Source organism: Ornithodoros turicata, chromosome 1 (assembly GCF_037126465.1).
Source record: "Ornithodoros turicata isolate Travis chromosome 1, ASM3712646v1, whole genome shotgun sequence".
Taxonomy (NCBI): domain Eukaryota; kingdom Metazoa; phylum Arthropoda; class Arachnida; order Ixodida; family Argasidae; genus Ornithodoros; species Ornithodoros turicata.
Genome location: NC_088201.1, coordinates 56,905,395 through 56,916,587, shown reverse-complemented (window position 1 = coordinate 56,916,587; position 11,193 = coordinate 56,905,395).

Here is an 11,193-nt window from a genome sequence, read left to right as displayed (position 1 = left end):
GAACCAACGAGTAGGATGTTGCTTGAATACTGAGAGAAAATGGCGTAACACATACAAATATCGTGTGACACATATGACAATAAAAACATTTTTCACGAGGGATGCATGAAACACTGTCGCAATATTGTGTGCATGAACCATTGTGTGTGACACAAGCCGTGGGGGCACACCGCCTCGGACACATTTTGGGAAGCATAAAACACAGTATATACACAGCTAATATGGTGGATGCATATCAATGCAGGTTACAATACACATTTTCACATTTGGCCGTTATGAGACATCTTCGGCCGTAATGAGACTACCTTCGGCCGTATTTAGACTTTGGCCGTAACGAGAGACTTGGGGATTAAAGGATTTTCGGCCGTAATGAGACTTTCGGCCGTAATGAGACTTGGGCCGTAATGAGACTTCGGCCGTAACGAGATGTTACCTATCAATGCAGGTTACAATACACATTTTCACATTTGGCCGTTATTAGACATCTTCGGCCGTAATGAGACTGCCTTCGGCCGTATTGAGACTTTGGCCGTAATGAGACACTTGGGGATTAAAGGATTATCGGCCGTATTGAGACTTTCGGCCGTATTGAGACATCGGCACGTTCTAACATATATTTGTGATTGACGAATATAGCAACTGTGATGGATGTATGATCAAGGAGCAACTGGATAAGGGAGGCCATGATAAGATTAAAGAGGAGGGAGGGGACTAAGGACAATGCCCTGCGGTACCCCACGGGTCACGTGGTGTTTAGTGGTGTCACCATCAGCGGTGCGCACGAAGAGATAGCGGCCTGATAAAAAGTATTGTCCTTAGTGGGTCCTCGTGGTGTGGCTGGCAGAAAAAGTCCTAATCGATGATCACTGCACACACTTCACTTCACCAATGATATTGATGAACAATCGCGGATGAGATAACTGTTTCGAAATAGAATTTTGGGGAGCTGGTGCTGAGACGTCAGACTTCTGGTTACATGTTTGACAGACTGCCTCGAAACAGGGGTCGTCAGGAGTTTTATTCGGCGTCGCATGGCTTTAACGTCTTTGTGTGTCGCCGACGCCGCACACATCTGGTGCCTAACACACACTTGGTACAATGTACTTTAATTGATCACAGAAGTGGAGGGGCACAACTGGTAAACAACGCAGGTGGAGGAGACCCCCGGGGCCCACAAGAGCCAGACATTGGCTCTTAACTAGTTGTGGGGTGTCCAAAGGGACGCCGCCACGCGTGCTTTTCATACAGCTATGAGATTTCGGCAATCTCTTGTTTCACAGGTAGAGGCCCATCAAGACCCCGTGATAGGTGGCGACGAAATGCGCCATAACGGCTGTGACCAATTTATCCAGTCTAAGTGCTTGTCCCATCCAGAATGAATAATACTTGTATTGTACACAACCCTTCTCCGAGCAAACGGAACCACGTGTAGGCGACCATTTTAGCCACTTTGGCTCTTGCGAGGTGGGTCCGGCTCCCAGGTAGTCATTAGAACTTGAGAGAAACGCCGCCGAAAAAGGACAAAAGTACCCGATTCCGCTACACTAAGATACTCTTGGAATCCGTGTATCTGTAACTGTAACTCAGATACTTTTTACACGTAACTTTAATAACCCTGCGGAGGCTGCATATTCCAACTTTGGAAGGCCTAGTGATTTATACAAAATAACCTTAGTGCTAATCGGAGCGGATGAAAAATTTCGGCGCGTGTAACAGAGGTCGGGATGCGTTGCTAGTGATAGATTCAACATGCGCGCGCCATGATAGGTTAGATGAAATGAAAACGCCGAGATATTTGTAATGTGGTACTGATTCAAGTGGGATGTTATTAATGGAATAAGTCGCATGCACTTTATTAGAGCGAGAAATTATCATGGATTTACATTTTGATAAGTTAAATTTCATGTGCCACGTTTGACACTGCGTAGAAAGCTTAATGAGGTGAGCGCGAAGTAATTCCATATCAGAATCGTTAGTAATCTGATGATAGATGACACAATCATCAGCATAGAATGCACGGTAAGATCATTTGGAAGGTCGTTAATGTATCTGAGAAAAAGAAGCGGGTCAATGACGGAACGAACCCCACAAAGGACAGGAGTTAGATTGGATTGGTTATCTTTACGGAGACAAACTGGGAGCAATTAGTTAAGAAGGAATGTATCCAAGCTAGCGTTTTATAGTCGATGCCAAGACTGCGCAACTTATGAAGCAAAAGAGAGTGTGATACTTTATGGCACGCCTTCGAGAAGTCGTGAAATATGCAGTCCGTGCGGAATCCACCATCCAGTGAAACATGAAGGTCACGAACAAAGTAGACTATAGGTGCGTTTCGCAAGAATTTATTTACATTTTTTTTTCTGAAACCGTGTTCATATGGAGAGAAGAAGGAATGGAATTCTAGATGTTCGACAAGGTGTGAGTAGATAATATGCTCTAGTATTGCACATGACATGCTTGGTAATGATATGGGTCAGTTATTACTGGCACAATGCTTGTCTCCCGGTTTATGGAGTGGAAGCACCTTTTCTACTTTCCAGTCGTCTGGAAGAATGCCTTCTTCAAGTGATCGAGAAAAACTGCGCGTTAAAATGATTGATGAGCACGAGACAGTGCACCAAGGTAGCCATGCGGGGTAGTTGGTACGTATCAATTCGTGGTAAACTTCGGCAATTGGACGGGGACACAGGAGAGAGAGGCACAAACTCAGGTTGATGACTCAGGCTCAGCCTGAGTTTGTGCTTCTCTCTTCTGTGTCCCCGTCCAATTGCTGAAGTTTACCACGAACGAGGCAGTGCATTTCAACATCTTTGTGTTAATACCAGGGTGTCGAACCGAACCCGAACCGTTATTTTTACCAGAACCGAACCCTTAAACCGAACCGAAATGTTCATGACACTGTTGAACCCGAACCGGAGCAGAACCGTGAAAATAATAGCGGCAACCGGTTCGCACCAAAACGGTTCGTACATAAAAGAAGTCGGCATAAGAGTTCATCTCAATGCCCGAACGAAGACACATTGGTATCATCATCACGCGTCCATATCATGCATTTCGGAAATTTTCACCTAGCAGTCAAACGCGGACGTATAGTAAGTATACTTTCGTCGTCGTTTTAACACATTGAAGTGCAGTTGTCCTTGTGAGCGCCGCCGCTAGCGCCTCACGCACGAGCTTCGGCGTCTACTCTTCAGTAACGAGGCGCCACGCGGAGAAATGAAACAGGAACGGAGTAGGCCAGTTATGTAGCTCTATGGCGTTACTAGGGGTTGCGGGGGATGCGGTCAGCACCGAGTGATGCGACAGAAGGGGGTGACGTGCTGCACCAGTACCGCCGCCTCTTCCCTTTTTCTGTAGCGAGGTGACGCCACAAATAACATAAGAAGCCCTCGGCAAACATGTGATTTTTTTCTGCGTACGATATGATACTGTTATTTATCGTTTATCGCCTCGGATGGAAAGGGACAGATTATTTTGGGGGCGGGGGTGACGGAGCTCCCGCACATGGTGACGCATACCCTGGTGACGCCACTGGCTCTATAGGACGAATATGTGATTAAGTAAGCGCCCAACATTTCCCTTTACATGTGAGCAGTCAACATTACCGGTCAGCTCCGGAGATACCTTGACTTCTTGAAACTGTAACAATATTCTGGAAGTCCATATCGAACTGTGTCTGAAAGCACCCTTCATTTCCACAAAACAGCCCCATATTTTAAATAATCGTAAATTAACCATTTCGAAACAGACATGGGGGCCGCCATTTTTATGACGGCAGCTGTTCACGCGGTCTATATCGCCGACGTAAGTGATGTCAGTGTTCTTCAAGATTTCCCTCCCTCTCTACGGAGCATACGGGAATGTAAACAGGCGATGGTGGCAGGGAGCGTCTGCTCGATCGACGTAGGCTTCTTGATCGCATCGTTTTTTTTATATTTGGGATGATCTGCCAATGCTAAAGCACGCTGTTGATACCACTTGTGCAGTTAGGATTCGTGCAATTATGCTGTCGCGTTCCGGCCAGCGGCAGACTTGCTAAGAACGCAATGAACGTCACGTATATCGTCAACGGAACTGCGCTACGCCTACATACGAAATATATTTTTATTCGCATTGTAGGTGTCTTTGATAAAGTAAGTCAACTCATCGCCTAATTGAAGACTTCACTCTCTTGTAGTTACGGTACGGCTCACCACTGCTGCATCACTTGTGCATATCTTTCTCTCTCTCGAATACCTGGCGTTTGACGTTACAGGAGCAGTAATCACATTTCTTGGCATTATAACCGGGTGAACGAGTTGTGTTTGGCAACGCCATGTTATCGTATACACACTGCAGGTACGTACGTAAGAATTGGGCTTCAATGACAACCTTAGTGTAGATTCGCGATGAACGTATTTGCCGAAATTTTACACTGTCGAGAGAGCAAGCACCAGATACAAGAACAAGATACTTACATGAGGGTATACGTGGCTTATGAGAGCTGAACAGAAACAGGAAGGAAGGAAAAAATAAACGAAAACAAAAATACACTGCACAGTACAGGGACACCATGCAAGTGTAATTATCAGGGATATCTTGCACCTTATTTCGGCTGGTTTACTAGTGCAGTGCAGCCATGAGCCATCACATTAATCAAAAGCAAAAAAAGAAAGAAAAAGAAAAGAAACGAAACGAAGATGAGTTGCTTCCATATGTCAAAGACACCAGTATTACATCTGTATGCTGGTTTCAGGAGCCGATTTACTTCTTGAATCTGTTGTGACTGGCACGACAAACAGGTCAGGAGAGGAAGTAGCCCTTTTAATGTATCGGTGGTCCTAAAGCCAGGGCCGAACTGCTCTCGTGCCGGTGGCGCGTAGCTTGAACCGACGGCGCGGGACGAGAGTTGGCAATGGTGCTGCCACATCACTCCCCCTCCCCCATAAAAAAAAAAGAAAAAAAAACGTCAGAAGCCTGGGCGATAAGAACGGCGTAGAATGGGGCTCCAGGATACCGTTTTTGGGAGGAACGAGAGCAGGGGGAAGTAGCCGTTGCGACGCTTTGCGGATGGGTGGGGGTGTCACGGCCCAGGTCACCTGGCAGGGTGAAAGTGGCCAGTGACGACGCGTCGACGTGGGCCGGTTTGAGACGGTCGAGATATACTGTGTCCGGGCGGCCCTGGATGGACAGTCGGTACCACTTAGGGTGCCGTTCCAGGACGAAGTAGGGGCCGTCGTAGTGTGGTTGCAATGCGCGTCGGACGGAGTCGCGCCGAACGAAAACGTGCGTTGACGTCGCGAGGTCCGGTGCGACGAACGTATGGCTTCGAAGATGACGGCGGGTCGGGGAGGGCCGGATTCGGGACATGGTCGCACGAAGCATTGCAAGAAAAGAAGACGCATCCGACAGATCGGGAGAAGCGGCAGGCTCGAAGAATTCAGATGGAAGCCGAAGTGGAGTGCCGTACACAAGCTCCGCGCTGGAGGTACCCAGGTCTTGCTTGAAGGCGGTGCGGATTCCGAGAAGGGCAGTTGGCAGGGCATCGAACCAGGATGCGCGGTCTTGAGTACACGAGAGAGCGGCCTTCAGATGACGATGAAAACGTTCGACTAAGCCATTTGCTTGCGGATGGTAAGCGGTAGTTCGTATGCGATGTGTTCCCAGAAGGTGCAGGAGGTCCGCGAAGAGGTGGGATTCGAACTGTCGTCCATGGTCAGTAGAAATGGTAGCTGGCACGCCAAAGCGGGCTACCCAACCGTGGAGAAAGGCTCTTGCGACAGTCTCAGCGGTGATGTCGATGATGGGTATTGCTTCCGGCCATCGGGAGAAGCGATCGACGCACGTCAGGATGTACGAGTGGCCGCGTGATGGTGGTAGAGGTCCTACGATGTCAATATGGACATGAGAAAAGCGGGCATCGGGAAGAGGGAAAGCGGTGAAAGGCGTTGTGGTGTGCCGCTGCACCTTGACACGCTGGCAGATGAGACAACAGCGGGCCCAAGCCCGCACGTCGGCATTCATGGCCGGCCACACGAAGCGTGCGGTGATGAGCTTTTGGGACGCGCGAATTCCAGGGTGGGCGAGGGAATGAATGCTGTCGAGAATTTGCCGTCTGAAGGATGATGGAACGAATGGCCGGCGCGGACGAGACGCGCGGGACGAGAGTTGGCAATGGTGCTGCCACAAATCAATGCACATCTCCACACATTCCACAGATACTGTAATTTTATACGTAACATCGAATAGACCATAACTTTATTGAATACACAGAGATCATAAAACTATCTGACTCCCCGAATAATCCCTCGCAACACGTAAACAAGCACACTGCAAGATGGACAGAATACAGGTGTCAGTTGAGGTGTTCTGTGGTAAGTCTTAGGTGCAGAATGAGGTCATTCCCCACAAACCAGTGAAAGGGGTTGCAACACCACCATCCCACATGAACATAAAAGCTTCTTCTTCTACCGGTTCGCTGGATTTCTACCCATCTATCTTCGTACCAATGTGTGTTTTACAAACCAAGGTTGGAATAGTGCGTAGAAAATGGGAACCTTGAATAGCAAAACTCAAGCAGCTCTGACGTCACAGACCTTAGGGCTATCAGTGGAATTGGCTGTATCCCTGAGGTCCTTGACATTCGTGCGTTAGTCAGGCATCTGTTCGAGAGCTTTTATCTTGCGAAGTATGACACATGAAAAAAAAAAAAAAAAAGATTGATCAGCATTATGGAGCGCAATGCATGATGCACCCATGATGTAACAAACCACGTCTATGAAAGCGTCCCAACCCCTTTGATTTTTCCATGGCACTTCATGTAGTAAAAATGGCTAAGGAACATGGAGTACCATTTACTGTGTGCTCCGAAATCTTGTGTTTGTTTCCCCATCCCCTACGCTTCTACAGAAGCCACCGATTAATGGCGAATGAAATGCCAAAAACTAAAAATCCTATGTATGCGACTGTTTGTACATGTTCGCTGAAGCCCTTCTGCTGTCGACTTGCGTTTAATGCCTTGCAGAGTTGTTAGCGTTGTAGTGACTCATTCACTGCAACTCTTGCGGTGAGCCCCCCTTGTGTAGTCTCTTCCTTCTGTTCGGGGGCTCATGAACAGCATTCGTCCACAGAAATCGAGCAGAGCACCAGAAAGTCCTGGACATACCCTGACATGAAAATTAGCATTATTAGAATTCCTAAAACAGACAGAACAGGCTTGTGCAGTAAAGAAGCAATGCAGTTCTCTGTTTCAGTAGTTTTCTCACACACATTCCTTATGTGTAGATACAATATGTGGCACACTGATAAGGTGGAAGTGATACATGACCTACTTACCATGGCATACTTAGATACATGACCCAGTAACACCACTGAGACAAGGAAACTTTTAGTGCACACAATGGCGGGATGTCCTTCAGAAGGGGAAGTAGACCCACTATCCCCTACAACACTTGGAATGTTCCAGTTCCTGTAAGTGAGGAATGCAGGACAATTGCTTAGTAATCGCTACTAGGTTGAAATACTGTAAATCACCTTCATGGGGCCAAAGCAGCTTCCTAATGTCTTGATGTGCACATCTTGCATGGTGACTTTGATGCTCATGAATATGTGAAGCAACGTTATGACCCAAATATCCATGACATGCCAGAGTATCATGAGCCATTTACCGGGAACAGGTTGCCACTATCATTGCTTGTCCATGTGCGCACACATGTACATGTTCACGATACTGTGACACCATTATTGTAGCACCAGACGTTGCTTCACCAGTGCTGCTGTATGTACATCTTTCCTGGGGCCTGAGCAAGGAGAAGCAGAAATTATAATTATACCTGTTAAGGCTAATATTGTTAGGAAAAGTGCAAAAAAGCATCTACATATTTAAGAGCTACAAAATGTGATCAACAATGTTGACAGCATAGCTTGCACCCAGCTATACCCCTTCTAATAGGAAATATGTGTTATGACGGTGTGCTACAAAGCAAATGTGGCCCTCTTGCAATGTGCCATGTGTCAAAACGATGATTCACAGGTAGATGAGTCTTTCTCATGACTTCACCTATTTCTGCTAATCTGTGACTAGCATGCTGATCGTCATCCCTTGCTGGTCAAGGTACTCAGTTGCTGGAGTCAACTTCATTAGTATAGAAGGAGATAATGGAACTTCTGGCCAGGGTGTCGAACCGCAAAAAATACGGGTTCGGTTCGGGTTCGGGTTCGCGTTGTTTTGATTTCGTTCCGGTTCAGTTCCGGTTCGGCCACGCCAGAAATCGAACCGGTTCGCAGCTTCGAACCGGTTCGCGAACCGGTTCAACGCTTCCGTTTTTTATGTTCCATAAAACTGTTTTTATCAGGAAATGCGTGGCTAATAGCTTACTGCTGTTGTCTGCATTGACGTCTCTAGCGGTGAGGTGGCCCTTTAGCGAGAGAAATGAGAAATGGATGAACACTTATTGCAACTAGAGTTCACGCTCTTGAAGCGGTGTAATCCTGCTACTTTCTGTTCCCAAAATCTCTTTTTTCACACGTACAGTGCCAGCAAGATACACTTAAAGGAAGCCTAATAAGATGGACAGCGTAACATAGACGACAGTACTTGCCGGCACACTGCCTTCGCAGCGTGAATCGATCTGAAACCGTACTGAAGCATGTCGAAAATAAGCCTGCCAGCCTTACTCTGTCCGAGCTCACAGCAGTGTACTAGTTATTCCACAACACAACGGCAATGTGTCACGACACAACTGCTCTACCAATAAGCAGAACCACATTTACTTTTCAAACCACGACCAATCAAACAGGCACCGTTCTGCGTACGCTCCTTCTCCACTTCTCATGTTTCTGACTTGTTTAATCTGTACTGCTCACGTGTAAAGGGAAATCTTGGGCGCTTATTTGATCACATATTCGTCCTGTAGAGCTATATAACTGGCCTACTCCATTCGTGTTTCATTCGTCCGCATGGCACCTCGTCTCTGAAGAGTAGACGCCGCACCGCGTGCGTGGGGCGGTAGCCGCGGCGCTCACAAGGACAACTGCGCTTCAACATGTTAAAAAGACGCTGAAAGTATACTTACTATACGTCGTCGTCTGACTGCTAGGTGAACATTTCCGAAATCTATAGGCGCGTGATGATGATACCAATGTGTCTTCGTTCGGGGATAGAGAGGAACTCTTATGCTGACTTCTTTTATGTCCGAACCGTTTTGTTGCGAACCGGTTACCGCTATTATTTTTTACGGTTCTGCTCCGGTTCGGGTTCAACAGTGTCATGAAAATTTCGGTTCGGGTTCGGTTCCGGCAAAAATAACGGTTCGGGTACGGTTTTCGGTTCGGGTTCGGGTTCGGTTCGACACCCTGCACGTAATAACTTTACATTACAACTTGAATACACAGCACTCACAGACACAGCCCGGCTTTTAAAGAGGAACAACAATATGCTACCATATATGCAGGATATGGTGTGGTTCCATGGTTGGGAAAAGGCTGAGTGTGATCACACAGAAGTCCAGACAGACACAGAGTGTCTCAAAACAGGAACTCCTAAGTTGTTGCTGATTTCAGCTGTTGTGACTGTGTTTGTCTTCCCTGTGCCCAAGCTCAGACTTCTCCAAACTCATGTAATTTCTCAACCAGCTTCTCTGAGAAACTGCGTAGTTCTACATACAACCGCGGATTATAGGGTTTAGCAGTCCCATATTTGTCGTTCACATATTTACATTGTGTGCAAGCCATAGTGCAAGTTCGCGCGGACACTTACCCGCAACTTTGGTCCTTTGTTGCTATCCTCTCCTCTTTCTTGTCGTAGGCAGGTGCCGCATCCCTTTCCAGCGACTTTTACAGTCCAAATCGGCCGTCGGGTGAACGACCTCGTAACATTCTGATGCAAAATGCTTCGAGCACACACGACAGTTGCCTTGATGAGTTCACAGCACTCAACCACTGGTTTCGTACCACTCAATCACGCACAATATCAACTGGGAACCTGGCACGAAACATCTTTCTTAGTAGCGTACCTGCTCGTACTGCGAGAAGCACGGCATTCTCACAATTCACTCACGCTGGATCTCTCACAAAGTGACAACTTAGATGAGGTTGTGTGTACTGACTAGCCGGAGTAAAAAGATGATCAAATTAAGACGCGGAGAAAGGTGCCCGTACGTACACGACTCTCGATTTCGCTTTCAGCCTGACGAGTGACGAGTTGTGATTGCTGGCGATTGCGAAACTGCGAGCCAGCAAACAAGCCAAGAGGAGCCAAAGCGAAAGCTGAGCGTGACGTCAGCTGTTCAAGCGGACGGCAGACCAAAAAACAGATTTCGCAGTAAATACAGGGTATTCGCCCAAACTATTTTGGAAGTACATTCAGTAGGCATCAACCTTTGTGCCTGCGAGTTTTTGTTGTAATCTGTGGCAGTGAGTTTCCTCCGGAGCTGTACTAGTAAACTAGTCACAAACATGAGAAGTGGAGAAGGAGCATACGCAGCACGGTGCCTGTTTGTTTGGTCGTGGTTTGAAAAGTAAATGCAGTTCTGCTTATTGGTAGTGCAATTGTGTCGGGACACATTGCCTTTGTATTGTGGATTAACTAGTACACTGCTGTGAGCTCGGACAGAGTAAGGCTGGCAGGCTTATTTTCGACGTGCTTCAGTATGGTTTCAGATCGATTCACGCTGCGAATGCAGTGTGCCGGCAAGTATTGTCGTCTATGTAACGCTGTTCATCTTATTAGACTTCCTTTAAGTGTATCTTGCTGGCACTGTGCATGTGAAAAAAGAGATTTGGGGAACAGAAAGTAGCAGGGCTACAACGCTTCATCAGCATGGACTCTATATTTGCAATAAGTGTTCATTCATTTCTCCTTTCTCTCGCTAAAGGGAGTACCTGACAGCTAAAAACGTCAATACAGACAACAGCAGTAAGCTCTTAGCCACGCATTTCCTGATAAAAGCAGTTTTATGGAACATATAAAATGGAAGCGTTGAACCGGTTCGCGAACCGGTACGAGGCTGCGAACTGCGAACCGGTCCGATTTTTGGCGTGGCGGAACCGGAACTGAACCGGAACGAAATCAAAGCAACGCGAACCCGAACTGAACCCGTATTTCTTGCGGTTCGACACCCTGGTTAATACCATCAAAACCGGCCCCTGAGGATGTTCAAGTGAATTAATCACATTCAATCAATAACTAATATTTGCAATCAATTATCACATGTG